The following is a 22,340-nucleotide window of genomic DNA, read 5'->3' as shown; positions in this document are numbered from 1 at the left end:
GTCAGAAAGGGTGAAGGGCCCCAGTGTTCACCCATGGCCTTGTGTGGGTCACGCTCCAGAAACCAGGATGGCCCTGATGCAACCACAGCCACCCTTATTGGTGGCTCACAGTCTGCTTAACATCACATGGATTTTTGCTCTTCCATTGCCTCTCATAATTTAAAAATGTAGGAAGCTGTGGAAGGCTGCCCCACCTCTGGGGATCAATCCAAAGAATACTGGGAGGTAAGGCTTGCCTCAGTCTTTGCATGCAGACGTCCATCAACGGTTTTTTACAGTTTCCAGGCTTCTGCTTTCATTTCATTCCTTGGGACTTGAATATTCAAATCTGGCATATTCTTGAAGCCTGAGAGATGGATTTAGAAGAGATTTTGTAAGTCACTTGATCCTAAAAACAGGGCACACCCCTTCTTAATAAATAATTTTGAAGAAATTGTGGTTGTAGATCCTGTGATTAGTTTGATAGAGGAAGATGTGCAGGAATAAACACACACTGAAATAAGCATGATGAGGGCAAAGTAATGTCCTTAAAGAATGAGATAATTCTCATTTTTCCCTACGTCCCTGAAATGCCCTGAAAAAGCAAGCATTAAGTGCAGGAGCTTTGCAACCCGTTACAAAACGTCAGTGTCTATTGACGGTTCAAACGCATGGAAGACTCATGCGTTTTTCTTTTTTTGGGGCTGTTCCCAGACTTCCTAAATAAGGCATTTTTCCCTAGTGTAGGCTCCTGGGGCTGCATGTCAGGGCAGTGGCTGAGTCTGCTTGCCGGGGGTCAGGAAGGCTGTTCTTCCAGGAAGGGCTGCAGAGACCCTGGGAACAGGACTAGCCCTGCTCACAAGTATGAAGAGAATGTCGGGAGAGGAAGTGGTGGCTGTGAGTCAGCATGAGTCATCTCGTTCCAATGAGAATGAAGATTGAGGTGTGCGCCTTTTTTTTCTCTCTCTCTCACTTTTTAAATTTTTTTTTATTTTTTTGAGTCTCAATCGTGTGGACATCACTGGGAATGGAGGGAAATAACTGACTGAATGGTTGTTGCTTTTTAAGTTTCAAACCGACATTCCAGGCGGGTTGTGCCTGAGCCAGCCTCGGGCTTTCAGACCTCACAGCCTGGTCCTGAGAAGGTAGAGCTCTCAGCTTCTCCCTGGTGAGTATGTTTCTGTCACTTTCTTGCTCATTTCTGCAGTTTGTCTCAAGAATCTCAGCTCCAGGAGCTTGGCTGAGGGGTCTTGGAGTGGATACTGTGTTTCGTTCAGACTTTGAAGATCTCTGACTTTAGAAGTTGGCTTCCAAGTGCCCTCACCCCCCTAGCTACTGTCTGTGAGCCTGATGGTTTGGAGAAATTTCTAAGCCTGTTAATTGTGAGCGTGTACATTATGGAGAAGCCGGTGATGCTTGACTGGTTTAAAAGAAGCTGTTTTGAGACTCCTCTCTAGAGCCAAAGGGAAATTCAGAGATGGAGGTGGGTGACCGTGCTAACCCAGGGGTGCTGAGGTTGGGCTGGCTTCCGCTTCTCAGGGGTGGAGGCAAGACGGCTTCTGAGCAATTTCTGGCCTCGTGGTCTGAGCTGCCCACTTTTGGTGCAAGAATTACAATAAAGAGACAGAATTTCAACTTTTCTCTCTAAAAGCCTGTGAATGATTCCAGGAGCTTATTGGATGTCGTTTGCCTTTCCTTAGCACTGAAAGTCACAAACAGTAGTAAAGTCAGACAGAAAATATGGGGGGGCGGGGGGCTGGGGGCAGTGGGGGCGGGGGTGTGAGGATGGGGGAGTTGAGTCCTTGAGGCTTGACTTGACCTTGGTGTGTGTTTCTCAAGCTGTTACTATTCTGATAAAGCTTCGCTTTACTGTCAAGTAAAATACAGGAAACTTGTTTTTTTCAAATGTCGTCTGGTTACTGTAAATGAAACGGTTAAAATCTCATAAATACCTTATGATAAACATTTTTCAAATTTGCTTAAAAATCTGCACATCAGTAAGCAGGGTATGACAGAGCTTTTTCAGTACAGTCATTTGAGTGCGTGGGCTTCCTGGGTTAATAATGAGTCAGCACCCGATTTCTCAAATTGGAGTGGCTAAGAGAACGTTCTGTTTGCCCCCAGCACAGCCTGGTGGCTGGCGGGCCCCTCCTGGAGGGTGTGGCTGTTAGGTCTCCTCTCCCATTTGGGTGGCTCGTCTGGCTTCAGTCCCAGCTCTGCTCTGTGTGGCTGGGAGACCCCTTTGCTGAGGGGTCCCTGTGCAGGTTCATCTCTTCTGGCTGATGTTGAGGGGTTTTAGGGTCTGCCATCATGGAATTGGTTGAATATACAGTTGGTGCAATTAAAAATCCAGAGTTTATGAAGGGTAGTGGTGGCCCAGGGCTGAAGCTGCATCTTGTGTCCTGTGATGTCACACTGGCTGAGGGACCCTGGGGGAGAGGCAGTCACCACATGAACTTCAAAACCCACGTCGTGCAGGTGACAGGTAGCATGAGAAGACCGCTTAAAAGCCAAGAGCGAGATTCCGAGAAAGAAAACGTCCCTCCAACTTTCCTCTTCTTATCTATAACATGAGAAAATTATTAACATTTTAAAAAACAATCATTGCATTGCAGGCTAGCTGCTCGAGGACCCAGCGCAGGCCCTTTTGAACCCATCCTGCAGTAAGGTCTGTTGGCCACCCAGGGTTGGTTTCTGGTGTTCAGATGACTATAGGTGGCGGTCCCAAGTTCTTTGGATCACAGGCCCTGTATAACCCTCAATGTAGCAAGGCTCTTGGGCTTCCAGACCATGTGTGACACCACTCATTTCAGTGGATGGTTGGGAGGACTCAGAGAACCAAGTGTGTAGAAGAGGGTCTGGACTCAGCAGTGCACGTGTGCAGAGTCGTTAAGTCATGTCCTACTCTTTGTGACCCCACGGACTGTAGCCTGCCAGGCTTCTCTATGCATGGGATTCTCCAGGCAAGAATACTGGAGTGGGTTGCCATTTCCTCCTCCAGGGGATCTTCCCTGCCTAGGGATCAAACTTGAGTCTCCTGCCTCTCCCGCACTGGCAGGCAAATTCTTTACCACTGACCCAGCTGGGAAACCCTTGGACTTGGCAGGGACCCCCACAATGTTAGCTCTACTGCCTTTTCTTCTTACCTGGACTCTGAAGGGATATGGGCTTACAGCTCCTGAGGTTAGTGCCTCAACTTTTTCGAGCAAGATCCTGCGATTCCAGTGGAATGAGCCTTGTTCCAAGGCTGAGTCACAGCCATACAAGTGTCAATTCAGGGGCTCAGCCAGGCAGGAGGCAGGGGTTTCTAAGGTGGGAGATTTGCCCAGCATCTCTTTCTTGGTGAGTAATCTTTGTAAGTGCTCAGAGAAATGCCATCTTTGTGGAGAGAAGAGCCTGTAAAAGTAGAAATGCCTTAGGTGGTACCTCTGTGTTCCGTGTCCACCAGTCCTCTCTCTTGTCCACATTTCGGAGACTGCACCAGGCATCGGACATGTGTTTATCTCTGGGTCCTGTGTCTTTAAATCCTCCCAGCTTTGGGGTGTCTGATTTTATCCTAGACACTGATTATATTCTGTCACATGGAAGTCAGGCAGTTGTATGGATGCTGGAGGTCCACAGGTCTCTCATTCATGAGACAGAACCTATGGTGGGTGAACTGCTGTTATCACTTCTGTAATCAGAAGAAAGAGTCATTTAAGAAGGTCTGAAATAAAGCCACAGACAGGTCTGAAAAGAGAGCATTTCTGAATGTGATTTGCTGCTTTATCATCTTTTTCTAGGGCTTCCCTGGTGGCTCAGTGGTAAAGAACCTGCCTGTCAATACAGGAGACCCGTGTTCAATCCCTGGGTCAGGAAAGCACCCTGGAGAAGGAAGTGGCAACCCACTCCAGTATTCTTGCCTGGGAGATCCCATGAACAGAGGATCCTGGCGGGCTACAGTCCATGGAGTCACAGAGTCAGACATGACTGAGAGACTGAACAATAACTACAACATCTTTTTTTAACTACCCAAAGGTGCTGATTCTAAGTGTGAGTGCAGGTAGGGAGTGAAGAGAGAGAAACATTCTGTAATAAAAACTTCAGATGTTTTAAAAGCACATCTTTGGCAAAAAGAAAACGCTGAGAGTTTGATGATACTTGGCAAGTTGCCCTGTGCCCTGTGGTCATGGCACCCTCAGCCTGAGGACTGGCCTATGGCTTGCTGGCTAGGTCCCCCACTCTCTGCTCCTAGTCAACACCCCAACCAGGGTTCTCATTATCCCTTGCCGTGAGGTTTCCATGGCACCTGAGCGGTGGCCATCCCAAACCCTCAATGACTGGCCATCTGAGCTAGTTTTTTAACTTACTGGTGTCCTACCTTTATCACCATGAAATGCAAATGTCATAGCACCCGTCTCATGGGGCCTTGTAAAGATCAGTGATAATTAACACACAACTTACAAGGAGACTCAGTAGCCATCACGTACACATTCACTGATTCAGAAATGTATTCACACACCTTTCCATCTCTCCCTGGGACCTGAACCCTGTGAATCCATAAAGAACTGGCTCTGATGCCCCTGAAGTGAGATCCTGTCTGTGTGTCATCCATGATATGACATGTTTTGTATCTGCAGGACATTTATTGATTAGGTGAGTGAAAGTCTTCTTGGTTCTCTCTAGGAACACCTGGGGCTCTAGATGTCGTGACCATCATCACCATCATCATCACCATCATCATCATCCTTGTCCTTAACATTATCACAGAGAGAGCAGCTCTAATTTCATTCTGCCCAACCATATCGTAATAATAGTAACTGTCTGTATATTACCTTTAACCCCCTTCTCCCAAACCTCACACGTACCCATCCTAGAAGACAGATAGGAGGGCCGGTTTCCTCTACTCACTGGAGATCCAGGATTCCCAGGCAGGTGTATCAAGCAGAGCAGTTTCCTTCAAGGAGTGTGTCGGTGATGGGAGAGCCCCTAGCCCCCACCAGGAGAGGAGAGTCAAGAAAAGCAGGGGACCAGGAGGATTCTGAGCATCATCCAACCAGACTCAGGCCACAAGCCAGAAAACTCAGGACCACTGAACCCAGACCTGCCCCCAGGGTGGAAGCAGCTGGATTCTGTACCCATGCTTCCTGTCTTAAAGTCGGCTACAGTCAACTTCTGGTTGTTTGAAAATCATCATAGTATATGGAGCTGACTCATATTGAAAATATTAAGTAAGATACACTTAAAACTAAAACACAGGGGAACATAATATGGCCTTGCCTTGTAGATTCTGGAGACATTCAAGATTAGACAGTGTCTCAAAAGTCAAATGTTTATATTCATTCTGCAGGGGTCCAGAAGTCCCAAGTGTGTCCCTGTGCTCTGTCTGCCCTCCTGGGAATTGCCCCATCAAAGTAAGGTGCCAGGTGCTTTGTGCATCTCCTGTCTGAGTTTAGGCTTTGCATCCTGGGCTCTGGCTCCAGTGTGTCAGTCTGAAGTGGTGTCACTTTGTGGGCAGTGTTCCCCCGCAGCTGCTTCTGCCATAATCCAGAGGACCCTCTACCCAGCGCCTTGGGGTGGGACAGTGCTGTGCTTGGCTCAGTGCTGTGGGGCAGAGTTTGGGCTCCTACCAGACTCAAGAGAAGAGTTCTGGTGAGAGCACAGAGCTCAGGCAAGGAGGAGCCAACGACAGATCAGAAGGAAGTCAAGGCCACAGGAAGGAGGGGTGGGTGGAAGGCTTGACTGGTATCAGAGGATTCCTCTGATTTAAAAAATAAACCAAACAACTGGTTTCATTGCCTCTTGTGTAATCAGAAAAGCTAATGGTGATGGCCAATCATATCCATTGCAGTTTTCTTGCTTATCTTTTGCTTTCAGGATTGGTTATTCTGCAAGGGAAGGCTTCTACTGCAGGTGCTTTTAGCCCTTCTAGCCACCCTGTCCTTTCAAAAAAGTATCATACTTAAAATTTTGAAATTTTTAATAATGGCAGAAATGTTCTCATTGGACAAATCCTTCATCGAGTGTGAGAGGGAGAGTTTCTATCAGTTCAGCTAGATATAAAGGGAAACTATCAAATAGCAGTGCATCCAGCAAGTGTTAGGTTTACTTGCTCTTAGAAAAAGATAAAGTGGGTTGTCTATCCAGGGTGAAGGCCAAAAGACAGTTCATTCATCTTTCTTCTCTGCCATCCTCAGCATTGGCTTTTCATTGAAATTGCCTTATGGTTTTTATTAAGGCTGCTGGATCTCCAGGTATCACCTCTTCATTCCATACAGGAGGAAGAAGGGACAATGAGGGAAAAAAGCTAAGAACCCTAGATGTCAAGCTCCTTTAAAGAACCTTCCTAGAACTCCCAACTAACCCTTTCTGCCTAAATCTTTCACTGGCCTCCTATCTGGAGAGGATCCTAGGAATTTTTTTTTTTTTTTAAACTGGGCACATTGCTGACCCTGACATTGCTCTTACTGGAGGTATCAGGAGGGGAGTACAAAGAGACTGGTTTCCAGAGCTTTGAACAACTGGAGGAAACATTCAAAGGGACAGAAATCCCTTTGATTTTTGTATTATATCTAAATAGAACTTCTTTTCATTCATACATTTAGCAAATATTTCTCATTTATCCAGTAAAATAATGAAAATCTGAGTACTGTTTTGTTTATGGAGTGTTTACTTGGCAGCAGGCCCAGTTCTGGATGCGTTGTATATATGACCTCACTTAGTTCTCACAGAAGTGTGTGCAGAGTCCCCATTGTCCAAATGAGGAACCTGGGATTCAGAGGGGTTTAGGAAGATGAGTAAGGCCAGACTGAGCTTGGCTTTGAAACCAGCCATCTGGTTCTTGGACCCAGAGATGTGAACAGGCAGACAAGCTCTCACCTCTAGTATCTTTCTGGTGAAACGGACATAAATCCAGGAACATCAGGAGGTTGCGGTTGCCGCAGGAGACCGGCCCAGAGAGATGGCGAGAGATGGCGAGCTCTCATCTCCGGCAGCACCTCATGCCTGGAGAAGACACATCGTAGAATCAGGTCCGAGCTGAGCCTTCTGCACCCTGCCTCCCCCAGGGGACATGCCAAGAATCTTAGCTATGTCTGGGCTCATGACTCACCCCTTTACTTGCAGCCAGCTCTTCCCAACTTGGACAGGCTCCCGAGTCAGGACCACGCCCTTCCAACCCATGAGCTGTAGCAAGGAAACTGCCCAGGTTTGGCTTCAAAGGCTGGGCAGGGTTCCAGGGAAGAGTGGAATGGCTGAAGTAGACAAGGCAGGGCTCCGAGGGCCTGCAGTTTATTCATACCCCTCAGTCTGGTCTTCTCTGCTCCACACAGCCACCTGCTACCTAGTGCCACAGTCGGGGCCAGAAGGATGCCTGGGGGCAGGAGGTATTTGGGGGAGGGGAAATACTTGCTATTACCACACTTGGACCTTCCCTGGGCCGGGAAGACACCCTGAACAGAGGACCCTGGTGGGCGTCCAGGGAGTCGTAGGGAGTCAGACACAACTGAAGCAACTAGCGCACACCCTGGGCCTAAGGCCCGTCCTGTGCCTTCCTTACTCCGCACCACCTCAGGGCCTTCCTATTTCAGTGCCTGACACATAAAGTGGCCAGTGGAAGGCATAGTTTGTGAGCCCATGGCTTTATTTTCTGTGTGGCCGATGCAGAGGAAGGTCCTGGGAGGATCTTGTCATGGAGACTGTAGGCCGGTCCTGATTGGGGGAATGGTTTCTGGACTGGGGGTGATCCCCTGGATTGTGAGTGGCCCTCTAAATTGTAGGTGGTCCTTTGGAGTGTGGATGATCCCTGGACTGTGGGTGGTCTCCTGGACTGTGAGTGGCCCTCTGCACTATGGGTGGCCCTCTAGATTGTGAGTGGTCCTCTTGACTATGTGAGACCCACAGCAGTGCCTCTGAGGGCGGCCAGTGGGTCTGGCCTGCTGTGTGTGGTTGGTGAGGCTCACTTCAGTTTTGGAAGTGACTGTGTGGGTTTTCAGATAAGGATTCTCAGAGCACAGTCATATGCTTGTGCTCATTTTTGCTTCCCCATTCCTCATTCTCCGTGTAACTGCACCACTTGTACAGAGAATTTGTCCAGTGGGTATGGGTTTCAGTCTCTAATGCTAAAGTATCAAAGCTAGTGTGCGTGTGTATGTTAGTTGCTCAATTGTGTTTGACTCTTTGCCACACCATGGACTGTAGCCCGCCAGGCTCCTCTGTCAATGGAATTCTCAAGGCAAGAATACTGAAGTGGGTTGCCATTTTCTTCTCCAGGGGATCTTCCTGACCCAGGGATCAAACCTGGTTCTCCTGCATTGCAGTTCAGTTCAGTCGCTCAGTTGTATCTGACTCTCTGCTACCCCATGGACTGCAGCACCACCAAGCCTCCCCGTCCATCACCAACACCCAGAGCTTGCTCAAACTCATGTCCATTGAGTCAGTGATGCCATCCAACCATTTCATCCTCTGTCTTCCCCTTCTCCTCCTGCCTTCAATCTTTCCCAGCATCAGGGTCTTTTCCAATGAGTCAGCTCTTCGAATCGGGTGGCCAAAGTATTGGAGCTTCAGCATCAGTCGTTCCAATGAATATTCAGGAGTGATTTCCTTTACGATTGACTGGTTTGATCTTGCAGTCCAAGGGACTCTCGAGTCTTCTCCAATACCACAGTTCAAAAGCATCAATTCTTCAGCACTCGGCTTTCTTTATAGTCCAACTCTCACATCCATACATGACTACTGGAAAAACCATACTGGAAAAACTTTGTGTCGGCAAAGTAATGTCTCTGCTTTTTAATATGCTATCTAGGTTGGTCATAGCTTTTCTTCCAAGGAGCAAGCGTCTTTTAATTTCATGGCTGCAGTCACCATCTGAAGTGATTTTGGAGCCCCCAAAAATAAAGTCAGCCACTGTTTCCATTGTTTCCCCATCTATTGGCCATGAAATGATGGGACTGGATGCCATGATCTTCATTTTCTGAATGTTGAGTTTTAAGCCAATTTTTTCACTCTCCTCTTTCACTTTCATCAAGAGGCTCTTTAGTTCTTCACTTTCTGCCATAAGGGTGGTGTCATCTGCAGTATCTGAGGTTATTGATGTTTTTCCCGGCAATCCTGATTCCAGCTTGTACATCATCCAGCCTGGCATTTCACATGATGTGTTCTGCATATAAGTTAAATAAGCAGGGTGATAATATAGCCTTGACGTATTTCTTTCCCAATTTGGAACCAGTCTGTTGTTTCATGTCCAGTTCTAACTGTTGCTTCTTGACCTGCATACGGATATCTTAGGAGGCACATAAGGTGGTCTGGTATTCCCATTTCTTTAAGAATTTTGCACAGTTTGTGGTGATCCACACAGTCAAACACATAGTCAATGAAGCAGAAGTAGATGTTTTTCTGGAACTCTCTTGCTTTTTCGATGATCCCATTGGCAATTTGATCTCTAGCTCCTCAGCCTTTTCTAAATCCAGCTTGATCATCTGGAAGTTCTTGGTTCAAGTACTGTTGGAGCCTCGCTTGGAGAATTTTGGGCATTATTTTGCTAGTATATAAGATGAGTACAATTGTGCAGTAGTTTGAACATTCTTTGGCATTGCCTTTCTTTGGGATTGGAATGAAAATTGACCTTTTCCAGTCCTGTGGCCACTGCTGAATTTTCCAGATTTGCTGGCATATTGTGTGCAGCACTTTCACAGCATCATCTTTCAGAATTTGAAATAGCTCAACTGGCATTCCATCACCTCCACTAGCTTTGTTTGTAGTGATGCTTCCTAACGCCCACTTGACTTCACATTCCAGGATGTCTGGCTCTAGGTGAGTGATCAAACCATTGTGGTTATCTGGGTGATGAAGATCTTTTTGTACAGTTCTTCTATATATTCTTGCCACCTCTTCTTAATATCTTCTGCTTCTGTTAGGTCCATACCATTTCCGTCCTTTATTGTGCCATTGCATTACAGGTAGATTCTTTGCTGTCTGAGCCACCAGGGAAGCCTATCTAAAGCTAGAACACTCCTTTATTCTCTAAATTACATCACAGTCTCTTCCAAGCTTACCCTGCCCCTACTGTCCCCCCTCAATCTGGCTGCTGGGGAATTCAGATTCTTTCATTACTGGGGATCCTTGTTGGTCCTGGTGTCATCAAACAATCTTGGGGTTATGAGGAGCCAGAAAATGGTGGCAGGGGCGGTAGTCCAGTGAGTGAGGTGGCCGCCCCTGCTGCTGCTTCCACACCGAAGACTCAGCAGAGGTGAGGCCCCAGAGCTGCTCTGCATCCTGCTCCGGCCAAATAGGGGCCTGCATGACCTGGTGGTCTGTCCCGTGACCACAGGCCCCCTTATTGGAGGTGTGTTACTTCTCCCATGGCCTTTGCATGAGCCCCTAAGCCTCCACAGCTGCCCTTGGCCATGTCTGATGGGAGTGCCGTCTGCCTGATCTGTCCTGCCCAATGCCTGCTGCTGGACCACTTCTCACCTGGGCCTCTGTCTTGACCTGGGGGGCCAGAAAGAGTGATGTTAACAGTGGAGGCAAAACAGGACACACTCGGGTGACCCATGGGAGTCACATGGTGTCCTCTGTGGCTTCCCAAACCCTCCAGAGCAAGCCATCCTATATGTAACCACAGCCACATGTGGCTAGCGTGACTGAGGAGCTGAATTAAACTTCTTTTAACTTCATTTCAATTAATTTAAAAGTGAATGTATGTAGCTGCATGTAGCTAGTGGTTACCCTATTGGACGGCACAGATGGAGAGCTTGTTGTTCTAATCCCGGTTGAGGGTTGGGCCATCACCCCGAGAAAGGATGTGGCCATGGGGTGAAGGTTCAGAATGGGGCACCTTGTTTGCTGGGGTCCCCAGAAGAGTGTGTGCCTCTCCCAGGTGGAGATATCTTCCACCAGGAGGGTAGGCCAGGCAGATGGGGATCCTGGGCCTTGGTCCCCAGTGGCCGTAAGCCTCAATGTCCCCATCTCTGGGGGATAAACCCCCAAGCGACTCTCAGGGCCTGGAGGGCCCCAGGTAAGGGGCCTGTCCAGGAGGATGCCAGGGCTGGGCGCCTGGCACCTGGAACATTTCTGCCAGTGGTGTTGATGGCTTTTTCGAGGTGCAGGGGCCTCAGCTGAGGAGCACACAGCCTGACCATCTGTGTTTGTGATGTCTGATCATGAGCTTTCCTCTTAGCAGACAGGCATCCTTAGTTTTGTTTGCGTAGAGCCATTTCAAGGACTAAGCAGATTGGCATAAGGCAACCTTAAGTGTTCCTGTCGCTGGCCTCCTCCACATCCTCCAAATGCATCTTTTGACTCTTTTGACTCTTTTTTTTTCCCCACCACGCAACTTGTGGGACCTTAGGTCCCTGACCAGGATTGAACCTGAGCCCACAGCATTGAAAGCACTGAGTCCTAATCACTAGATGGCCAAGGAAGTCCCTTTTTTGACTTTTTAAGAGAGAAGCATTAAGCTGTGTCCAGTCATCATTGATAAGAAACACACAAGCAGTGGGGAGATGAGCTGACCTTGGAAGACGGCAAACCTTGGCCCTTTGGCCTTGCAGCTCTCAGCACTCAGGCACAGATGATGTCATTGCTCATGTGTGGGATTGTGGGCTGAGACAGGCTGCCATTCCTCCCCTAAAGCAACCCCAAATTCCAAGATTTTGCTCCCGGCAGTTCCCCCAAGCCCAGGGCCTTTTGCTTTTGCTTCTTGGACCATCTGTCAGTAGGGAGGCCACTGAGCACTGTGATGAAGCTGCTGCTGGAGCCGAAACTCTGCTTAATCTGTGACTCACTGCCTGGTAAGTCATTCATGCCTCCTGGCCTCAGTTTCCTAATCCTTGAAATGGGAACATGGGAGCAATGGCCACAGAGGATTGTTTTGAGGATGAAAGGAGATCCTTCATGAAAAAGCCTTAGGAAAGTGCCACACATAGTAAGTGTTCTATAGAATTAGCTGTTATTATTAGAATTGAGGCCTTTTTTACCATTCACTGTTTTTGTTTTGTTTTTTAAATTGAGGCATATATGATGAATATGTCATTTACTCCTGACTTTTCTCTGGGGCCCAGATCTCCACCCCCACAGTGGGGATTGAAACACACTGCTTGCGTGTTTCTTATCAATGATAACTGGACACAGCTTAATGCTTCTCTCTTAAAAAGTCAAAAGACCTCCACCCCATACCCTCCAATCTTGGCATCTGAAGAAGTCTGCAGGCTTTTCCTCCAGGCCCAAGGGTCAGTGTGGCTTCTTGAACCCTAGACCACCAGGAGATGGAGATTCAACTGTCCATCCTATCTTTTTTGTTTTAATTTTTATTTTATATTGGGCCATAGCTGATTAAGCCTGGCATGCTGCAGTTCATGGGGTCACAAATAGTCGGACACGACTTAGCAACTGAACAACAAATAGTTGATTAACGATGTTACTAGACATGACTGAAACGACTTAGCATGCATGCAGGTACAGCAAAGTGATTCAGTTAAACATGTATATGCATCTATTCTTTTTCAAATTCTTTTCCCATTTAGGTTGTTACAGATATTGAGCAGAGTTCCCTGTGCTATACAGTAGGTCCTTGTTGGTTAACCATTTTAAATATAGAAGTGTGTATATATCAATATCCCTTGTATTCACTCATTATTTAACACGTGTTTCTTGAGACCTGTGGAGACCTATGGGATCAATGTTCCAGGGCAAATGTGGTTGTAAGGAGGGCTTCTGGAGGAGGGGGCACAGCTGTGCCTGGTGAGGGGGCCTCCCATGTAAAGGGTGGTCTCTCTAATGAGAAGACATTTGAGTGGAGATCTGAGAGTAGACGTGTGTGTGTGTGTGTTGCATTTTTCTTGTGCTGATCTGGCAGCTAGAGTGGAGCTCTGGATACCCCTTTCTGGCCATGTGGCCCAGAGCCAGTCACTGAACCTCTCTGACCCTCCATACAGCACGGATGTGCAGACACACAGTGGCAGGTGCTCAAAAGTCCCACCTGGAGTCATCATCATTATGAAAACATGTTTCACTTCCCACTGGGAGTTCCCTGGGTTCGAAGGGCACTGCCCTCCACCCCCGCAGTCCCTCTGCACGAGCCCGATATCTTTAAAAAATTTTTTATTTTGTATTGGGCCATAGTTGATTAACAGTGTTATTAGTTTCAGGCATACAGCAAAGTGATTGAGTTATATATGTACACGTATCTATTCTTTTTTCAAATTCTCTTCCCATTTAGGTTACTACAGAATACTGATCTATCCTTAAACCCCTTCTCTCCTTCCAGACATAGATTAATCCAAAGCCTCCTTTCTGGCATTCACACATTTTGGACCTATCTCTGACCCTGAAGCCACTCTGTCATAGCCAGGATAGTAATTATGGTAATAATTCAACACATGCCTTAGCATCCATTGATCAACTATTTTGTCCCCCAAACTGCTGAATTATAACATGAGCCCCAGCTTCTTCCATGCCAGAGTCCTTCCACGTGGACATCACCACTTGTGTTCTTTCTTCTTCCTGTGGTTCCTGAAACATGCAGCAACCTTGACCCCGTGCCCCCTTCATGGCATGGACTGCAGTTCTCTGACGTCCCTCTTCACAGAAGCCCCATACCCTCCCTGGTAGGCTGAAGGTTTAGGCCAACACACTCATCCATTGGACCCACAGTCAGTCACCACCCCGCCTCTTTGTGGGGATCTGTTTAAAGCCACATCTCTCTCATTTTGCATTTTTGATGGCGACTTGTTTTTGACTTTTTTAAACAAAAGTAAAATTTTACATTTTGCTTCGTTTGATCTTCTAGATTTGATCCGTATATCCTCTAGTTAAAATGTAAAGCTTCTTCTCACCAGCTATCTCTCTTACACACAGTAGTGTATATATGTCAATGCCGATTTCTCTGTTCGTCCCACTCTTTCCTTCCCCCAGTGTCCACAAGTTTGTTCTCTGTATCTGTGTCTCCATTCCTTCCCTGCAAATAGGTTGATCAATACCATTCTTTTAGATTACAGGGATCCCAGCCTGGTGCTCTGTGACGACCTAGAGGCTAGGGGAGGGAGGCTCCAGAGAGAGGTGATAAATGTATAATTATGGCTGATCTGCACTGTTATATGGCAGAAACCAACATGACATTATAAAGCAATTTTCCTCCAATTAAAAAAAAATTTTTTAATGTAAAGCTCCATGTCACTGGCCAGTTGGAGGGGTATCCATTTTGTAAATTGACTGGAAGATCTTTTGACTCAGTGGAGACCTAGAGCAGAGACCTGTGGCACTCCACTAGTGGTTGTCTTCGAAGCTACCAGCATCTAACACTCTGGGGCACTTCACTAAACACAAACAACTCACCCTGCAACACAAGTTTCAGTGAGGTGGATGAAAGGACGTGTGATGTGATCTTATAGACAGGTAGGGGGAGGAGCCAATAATTTAGACACTCAGCCAGACTTCTGATGGGTAGATGGGCAGCCACCCTCTTTCTCTCCTGTTCTCTTCTTTCTTTCCCCCATCTTCAGGCATAGGAAGCTTTTGGGAAGGCTAGCTAACTCTTGTGGAGAAGGAAATGGCAACCCACATGGCTACAGTCCATGGGGTCGAAAAGAGTCAGACACGACTGAGGGACTTCACTTTCACTTTTCACTTTCATGCACTGGAGAAGGAAATAGCAACCCACTCCAGTATTCTTGCCTGGAGAATCCCAGGGACGGCGGAGCCTGGTGGGCTGCCGTCTATGGGGTCACACAGAGTCAGACACGACTGAAACAACTTAGCAGCAGCAGCAGCAGCTAACTCTTGGGTAGCTGTTAATTAGATACTGGGGCTTCCCAAGTGGCACTAGCGGTAAACAATCCACCTGCCAAAGCAGGAGATGCAAGAGATGTGGATTTGATCCCTGGGTCGGGAAGATCCCCTGGAGGAGGAAATGGCTACCCACTCCAGTATTCTTGCCTGGGAAAGCCCATGGACAGAGGAGCCTGACAGGCTACAGTCAACAGGGTCACAAAGAGTTGGACATGACTGATCACAATATTAAATCCTAGCAGTAAGTTACCTTAAACTTCTAGAACATTTGAACTCTTGCTTGTCAATGATCCCAGTTTTAGTTGTTTTACATAGATATCCTCAGAGTTTGTGGGCTGGATGCATTTGATCTGCTTCAGATTTACCTTTCAAGCTGGAGCCACTGAGCCCAGTCTGACAGACGGGAGACTGTGTGTGCGCGGTCCCTTTGAAGTCCCCAGAAGTGCCTGCTCAGGGTGAAGGTCTGCAGAGAGAGAGGCAAGACGTAGAATGAGTGCAGACTGCCACCCAGCAGCACAAGGGGTGACTGCAGACCCTGAGCTTCCCCGGGAGAAAGTGAGCCTCCCAGGCTCTGCCTGCTGGCCTGAACTGGTGAACAGTCACCTGCCCTGTGCTCAGCAGCTGAGCCTATCACCAGCGAGTAGCTCAGTGGAACCGGAAAGTCACTAGAGAGGGGATTTTATCTTCCAAGGGCACATCCAGATGAAAGCCTTTCAGGATCATTCAAGTACATTGTTTCCAAGAGAAGACAACTCTTTTGTAACCCCTTCCTGAGCAACTCTCCTATGCACAGGGAGTCTCGCTGGGGGCTCTGTGGTTGGTGAGTGGTAGGGGGCATCCTCCAATCACGGGCACCCAGAGGCTAGCTCCTGGAAAGGGCTCCTGAGGGGGCACTGACTTTCACCCTGTGCTTCTCAGCATCTCTTGAGATTTCCACACGTGTCCAACTCTTTGCGACCCCATGGGCCGTAGCCCGCCAGGCTCCTCTGTCCATGGGATTTCTCAGGCAAGAATACTGGAGTGAGTTGCCATTCCCTTTTCCAGGGGATCTTCCTGACCCAGGGATTGAACCATGTGTCTCCTGCATTGGCAGGCAGATTCTTTACCACTGAGTCACCAGGGAAGCCCCTGAGATGACCATATAGAATGTCTCTTTTAATCTACAAATGTGGGGAATAGGGAATAGGGTTTCCAGCTTTAATTTGTTTGAAGAAGTTTCAAAAATAAAACTGTATTAAAAAGTGTTCAGTGGAAAACTCCTTCCCACCGTGGTCTCTGATCCGGTTCCCTCTGACCCTCCCTCCATGACCCTATTCTTAGTTCCTTGTGTATCTGCCAAGACTTTCTTTATGCAAATATAAGCACGTAGTTGAATGAGTCTTTTTCTTTTCTTTCCTATTTTCCGCAAAAACTATCACAGTCATTTTTTACTGTGAAACCACTTTGTGTGTGGAGAGGATCGGCTTGTGGGCGCCAAGCTCAGTGGTCCCGAGGTTATGGCAGTCAAATCTCAGGGTTCAAGGGCGACTGGGCAGCGTCCCTTTCTCCTGATGTCTTGCCAGTAGGGCCGTGGGCTTGTCCAGGCGTCCGGGTGACAGATGGACAGGCCCTCACAGTCTAGGAAGTCATGTGTGCAAGGGCCCTGGTCTGCAGTGAAGCCCCAAGAGGCAGAGGGGTGAGTTGCTATCATCAGGAGCAGGCGGTTCTGAGACACATTCCAGGGCTGCATCTCCATCCGCTAAGGTGATGGTTCGGAAACCGACTGAGGGCCAGAAAGGACAGCCTTGACTCTGACGGGCGGTGCTTCCTGAGGGTCACAGGCCCCCAAAGTCACCTTGACACCAAATTGTATTTACAAAGCAGACAGATGAGGAAATGAAGACTGCGGGTTCAAAAGAGTTATCTCAGAATTCTTCTGAGCAAATGTCCCTGCCTATTGAAAGTCATTGAGTTTTCGGTGGTGAAAGGCATTTCAAGCAGCCATGGCTGGCTTTCAGTGAGCACCTTCTCTGGCCCAGTGTCTCATGCGCTGTCACTCCCCAAATTCCTCTTAAGGATCATCCCCATTCCTCAGAGAGGAAGCAGCACCCAAGTCACACAGCTGGCAAGTGGAAGAGCCGGAGCCCCAAGCCAGCTGGTCCCAAGGCCACGCCGGCTTCTCAATGGACATCTGAGGTCTCTGAGCTTTCCTAGATTTTACCTTCAGGGCACCCAGGAACTTAGGGGACAGAAGGCACCACAAAGGCCCAGGCTGGGTGTCAGCATTGACAGGAGATGACGGCCTGGCCCTCCTATCCAGCCCTGTTCTTTTCAGATGCTGGGCTGGCCAGGAAGGCTGGCCTTCGAAGCCCTTCCTCCTGAGGACTATTGAAATCAGCAGCAGGATTTTGAGCTGGATGGAATTCTGAGCTTTTTAACACCTTTAATTTGACTTCATCTCAGTGCAGGCGTTGACTCTGATGGAAGAGGAAGCAAATGACAGGTGTTTCTTAAGGGAACTTATTTGGGGGGAATGAGTTTGAGGGAGGAGACAGGCAGAGTCAGTGACAATGAAAGTGAGTAGGAGTCCCACTCTGTGAGTCACCACCGGGGCCCTGGGTGTGTTATGGGTTGAGTCGTGTCACCCCCATATTCACCTGTCGAAGTCCCACCCCCGAGAAACTCAGAAGGAGACCTTATTAGGAAACAGTGTCAGATGTAGTTAGTGAAGATGAGGTCCTCCTGGAGCTGGCTGGACCCCTAGTCTATGATGGCTGGTGTCCTTACAGGAAGGGGACCATTGGGACAGGCGCTGAGAGAGGGTGTCATGTGAAGGTGACAAAGGACCACCAGGAGTGAGGAGGGTAGCTCGAAACAGAGTCTTCCCTGGAGACTTCAGAGGAAGCCTGGCTCTGGAACACCTTGATCACGGACTTGTAGCCTTCGGAACTGTGAGATGATACTTTTCTGTGGTTGGAGTCCCCTGGTTTCCCTTGGTGATGGCAGGTCTAGGAAATGAGTACAAAATGGACATCCTAAAAGATGCTGCAGGAGGCGCCTCTGAGCAGGTCTCCATCCACGCCCAGCTCAGGGTGGATTAACAATCAAGAAGCATCTCCAGCAGTCTATGAGTGAATGACTGATGCAGGCAATCAGGTTTTATTTAAGCACATAAGATATTTTCACTTTTCCTGAACTGCCGAAAGGCAACGGCTCAAAAATGGAGTGTGGTCTTTACATTTGCTGAAAGAAAAATTTACAAAGGGAAGACAAGGAAAAGTGTGCTTCATTTTTTCAAGTGATGGGTTCCGATGCTCCATCCAGGAAGTAGGCTATGGGGTGTGCCCCTTATGGAGAGCTGTTTGGGTCAGTCACCCCCAAGGGCCCTCGACTGAGCCACAGGCTCCATGTAAGCAGGGAACCTCACGCGAGAACAATCAGAACTTTCACGGTCACTGTTGTTTTCCAGCTTCTTTCCCTTCCACCCATGTTCACACTCATCACTCCAAATTCGCAGAGTGGGGTAGGGGTTCCCTAGGGGCCGGGAAGTCACATTTTCTGGGGGGACTTTTTCCACATTTCCTAGTTATTGAACACGGGCGTCTGTGAGCCTAACATAAACACAGGTTTGACAAGCAGTTCAGAAAAACAGGAACCATCAATTCATGAGAACTTAAAGAAAAAAATAGTTTAAAGAACCGAGAAGTTGCCACATTATAGTGAAAGAAAGTCAGGTTTGGGAAATGACAAAAGTGAGCAATTTTCACCTCGAAAACCTGGTGGAATCAGTTACACAAGATGTAACCACACACAAACATGGGCATTTCTTATCATATAAGAGCATTTACAGTCAAGAAGCTTCTTTCAGGGTATTTCATGGAAAGTTATTTTAGTAGTAAGGGGAGCCTTCAGCAATGAGTAGTCGTCAAGTGAAACCTTGAGTTCAAAGTCAGTAGACAGAGGAGCCCAGACTCAGGACAGAAGGCGACCGGCAGGGTGGGTGCCCACGTGCACACTCCCTGCCTCGGCACTGTGAGCTGCCCTTGTGACCAGGCGGCGGATATACCAGCTGCTGGGATCCCCTGCTTGCCACCATTTGCTACAAGGGCCAGATTTTAAATTTTTAAATCGTTCTTTTATTATAAAATTGAGGGCATGATTTAAAGCAAAGCAAAAACTGCATGTAAAAAAAATAGAATGCCCGTGGGATGTAAATGGCTTATTACCTTAAGGTAATACCTGAAGAAAATATGAAAGTGCCAGGTGAAGGTGGCCTGAGGAGGTAGGTGCCTTATGACTGTCCCCGGGCAGAAAAGGAGCGCTGCCGGGACCCACTGCACCTGGGTGCTGTCAGGTCGCCAGGTGCAGGCTTTAGAAATAGAGATTGGGAAGAAAGTGATACTTGGCTGTATTCTTACTGCCAGAGCTTTCTGCTGTTCCCATTCACATGTATTTCCTTCTAGTCTTTTCCCCTTGTATGTATTTAGTAATTGTGTAAGTAATCTGTAATATAATCTTCTTTACAATTTATACTAGTACACTTCATGGAGCACCCTTTTAAAAAATATATGTATGTATATATTTATTTTTAATTGAAGGATAATTGCTTGACAGTATTGTGTTCGTTTATAGCAAACAACAATATGAATCAGCCATGGGTTTACCCATGTCCCCTCCTACTTGAGCCTCCCTCCTACCTCCCTCCGCATCCCACCCCTCTAGGTTGTTACAGAGCCCTGGTTTGAGTTCCCAGAGTCATGCAGCAAATTCCCATTGGCTATCTATTTCACATGTGGTAATGGTTGTTTCCATGTTACCCTCTCCATGAAGAGCACTCTGGCCTCCATTTTTGTGTTCAGCTTACCTTGCAGTCATGCACAACTAGTCCCTCTTCAGAAGACTCTGCATTTAGGGATGTCTTAGAATTTGCTCTCTCTGCTGAAGAGTTTCATGGCATAAATCTTAAAAGGTGTAGCTATACTCTTAAAAAAATGTGGAAGAGTAAACCCAGCCTCCGGAGATACTGACTTTTAAAAACAAATGTATAAACTGCAGATTGTTCTGGGGAGAATTGGTTTAAAGGAGAAGTTGGTTTAAAGGGTGTGACATCAATTATTCTTTTAAAAATTGTCTACTCATATTCTTTCCCTATTTTCCGCTTCCCTTCCTTCTTCCTTCCCTCCTCTCTTTCTTTCTTTCCTTCATTTCACCCCCTTCTTTCCTCCCTCCCTACCTCCCTTCCTATCTCCCTTCCTTCCTAGTTTTCTTTGTTGTTGTTCTGTAAGGGCTCTTCAACTATTCTGAGTTTTAAGCCTTTGATAGATATGCCCTGCAGATTTTTTTCCCAGCCTGTTGCCTGACATTTTACTTTTTTTCTTGTATCTTATTCCTTTTATAGAAACATTTAATTTTGTGTAGTCCAATCTGTTTTTATTTCCCTGACCCCCAGGTTTTGGCATGCTTAGAAAATCTGCTCCCACCTCTAGATTGCAAAAGTATTCTCACATATTTTTTTGTCTGATGTTTTATAATTTTATTTTTGAGCTTTTAAATTCCAAGTCCATGGGGATTTATTTTTGTTTATGATTTGAAGTTGGGGGGGAGGATATCTAATGAGTCTTTAAATGGCCAGTATTTTTTTCCCAGTATCATTTTTTAAGCAGTTCACTCTTTCCTGCTGAAAATATATTGTACACTTGTATGTTTTAGGTTGGGGGAGATGGAGGGCGTGGCATAAATGATTCTGGGTGGAAGGAGAGATTGAGGGCTTTGACACAACACCTCTGCTTTTCAAACATCCTGTGACCTCAGGGCTGAGGGACTCTCGGAGCTTTAGAGAATGTGAAATAGAAACAGGAAGGGGCAGGCGCAGGTAAATGGGAATACACAGACAGTGAACACAGTCAGGGAGACAGAAGAGCCTCGGCAGAGAGGGCCAAGGGGAAGCTTGTAATAAACAGATCCTGTGGGCAACCAGTTCATAGAACACAGATACTCAGTGGATGCAGGTGTGGCTGGGCCAGGTACTGAGGAGACTTGTGGGTGCTGGGAGAATTGGGTTTGGATGAATGTCTTCACATGGAGAAAATCTGACCTAAACCTGGAAAAGTAGACATGCTATCCAGGGAGAAAAGAAGCCTGAGTTTTCTGGAGCCAAAAACAAACAGATTAATGAAGATAACCTCAAGATCAGGTGTGGACACAATCTTTAAGAAAGAGCCTGACCTTGCCAAGTGGAGGTGGAATAAAGCCAGATGATCAGAGGGGCTGCCAGGTCTGCTAAGGACTCGAGGGGGGTGGAAATCTGGGGCAGGCATCCAGAGGGCCAGTCTGAGAGCCTCCTTTCAAAGAAGGCTTCCTGAGAGGCTGTGATGTCTGTCTTCCCACCGTGAAGACTTAGGGTGAGACCGTTAAGTCCCCAGCATCCATGGCAGAGATGGACCAACCTCGGAGGTATGGGCTCTATGCATCACACAGGTCCCTGTGCTCAGAAGATCGGCACTTGGTTTAATGCCCTGTTGTCACTATCTTGAAATTCTTCAACATGTTCAAACAAGGGACTCTGTAGGTCCCCTGGGCCCCCTGTGTTCTGCATCCAGGCCTGAACGTGGGGAACAGGTCCCGGCCGCTGTCCTGGGAGCCATCCCATGTCTTCCTGCACACTGTGCTCCAGGGAGCCACTGCCCGAAGGAAGGTGGGGCCCTTGAGAGGTGAAAAGACTGGTCCTGGATGACTTGGACTCTCTGTGGCTGCTTCATGTAACAACAGATTCTAATTTATGAAACGTGGCTTGAGAGCAGCTGACGGAAATGAAGGGGAAGAGCATGTGTGTAGAGGGGAGTTTGCGGTGAAATTCTGCCCCCTTGAAAGTACCTCCAGTCCTGTGAGCCCCTGCAGGTGGGCTGTGTTCTCTGCATTGCCAGGACCCACAGAAAAGGGAGCCTGCCAGCAGGAGGCCCAGGTCCTCCACTGAATGGAAGTTGCAGCTGTCTGCGCACATCTTCTAAACTGGTTCCCTTCTAGAACTAAGAGGCTGGGGGAGTGGGAAGCTGCTGTATAGCACAGGGAGCTCAGCTTGGTGCTCTGTGATGATCTAGAGTGGTGGGATGGGTGGTGGGTGGGAGGGAGGCTCAGGAAGAAGGGGATAGATGTATACTTCTGTCTGATTCATGCTGTTGTACAGCAGAAATCAGCACAACATTGTAAAGCAATTATCCTTGAATTAAAAGTAAATAAAAACAACAGTGTTTTAAAAGAAAGGCCAGGGGCCTGAGGGAGCATATCTCTGTCCTGATCAAAGACATCCTCCAGGGGGTGGAGCTGTTGGACTATGTTCCAATTGACCCATCTCTGGGGAGCCCTGAAGACTGAGAGAATGGTGTTTTCTGATGAGGATTCTCTCAGTGCCCAACTGTGTCCTGTAGCCTTGTGGCATCCCCGTGCAGGAGGCGCCACTGTGGCCTCAGCATCCAAGAGTGACACAGCACCGGAGGGGTGTTTCTGGACATGAGGCTCAGGCACCCTCCAATTGGGGGAAACTTGCAAGTTATAAAGGAAGCCCAAGGGCTTCCCTGGTGGCTCAGACAGTAAAGAATCTGCCTGCAATGTGGGAGACCTGG

At 47.6% G+C, this 22,340-nt stretch overlaps 1 long non-coding RNA gene across 3 annotated transcripts in view; it reads left to right on the top strand.

The window, feature by feature from the left end:
- The first annotated feature begins 898 nt into the window (after positions 1–898).
- Positions 899–22,340, top strand: part of LOC145503973 (uncharacterized) — a 203,194-nt gene continuing 181,752 nt past the window's right edge. For 2 of the 3 annotated variants that reach the window (XR_014051967.1, XR_014051969.1), the window contains exon 1: positions 899–1,147. This is a non-coding gene — a long non-coding RNA (uncharacterized LOC145503973). Of the gene's footprint in view, positions 1,148–11,611; positions 11,748–22,340 lie in introns of those variants that run through there. The other variant, XR_014051968.1, reaches the window with a different exon arrangement.

This window comes from Giraffa tippelskirchi, chromosome 4 (assembly GCF_054371585.1).
Source record: "Giraffa tippelskirchi isolate mGirTip1 chromosome 4, T2T-mGirTip1v1.2.pri, whole genome shotgun sequence".
Lineage (NCBI taxonomy): Eukaryota > Metazoa > Chordata > Mammalia > Artiodactyla > Giraffidae > Giraffa > Giraffa tippelskirchi.
This window is presented reverse-complemented; position numbering and strand designations above follow the sequence as displayed.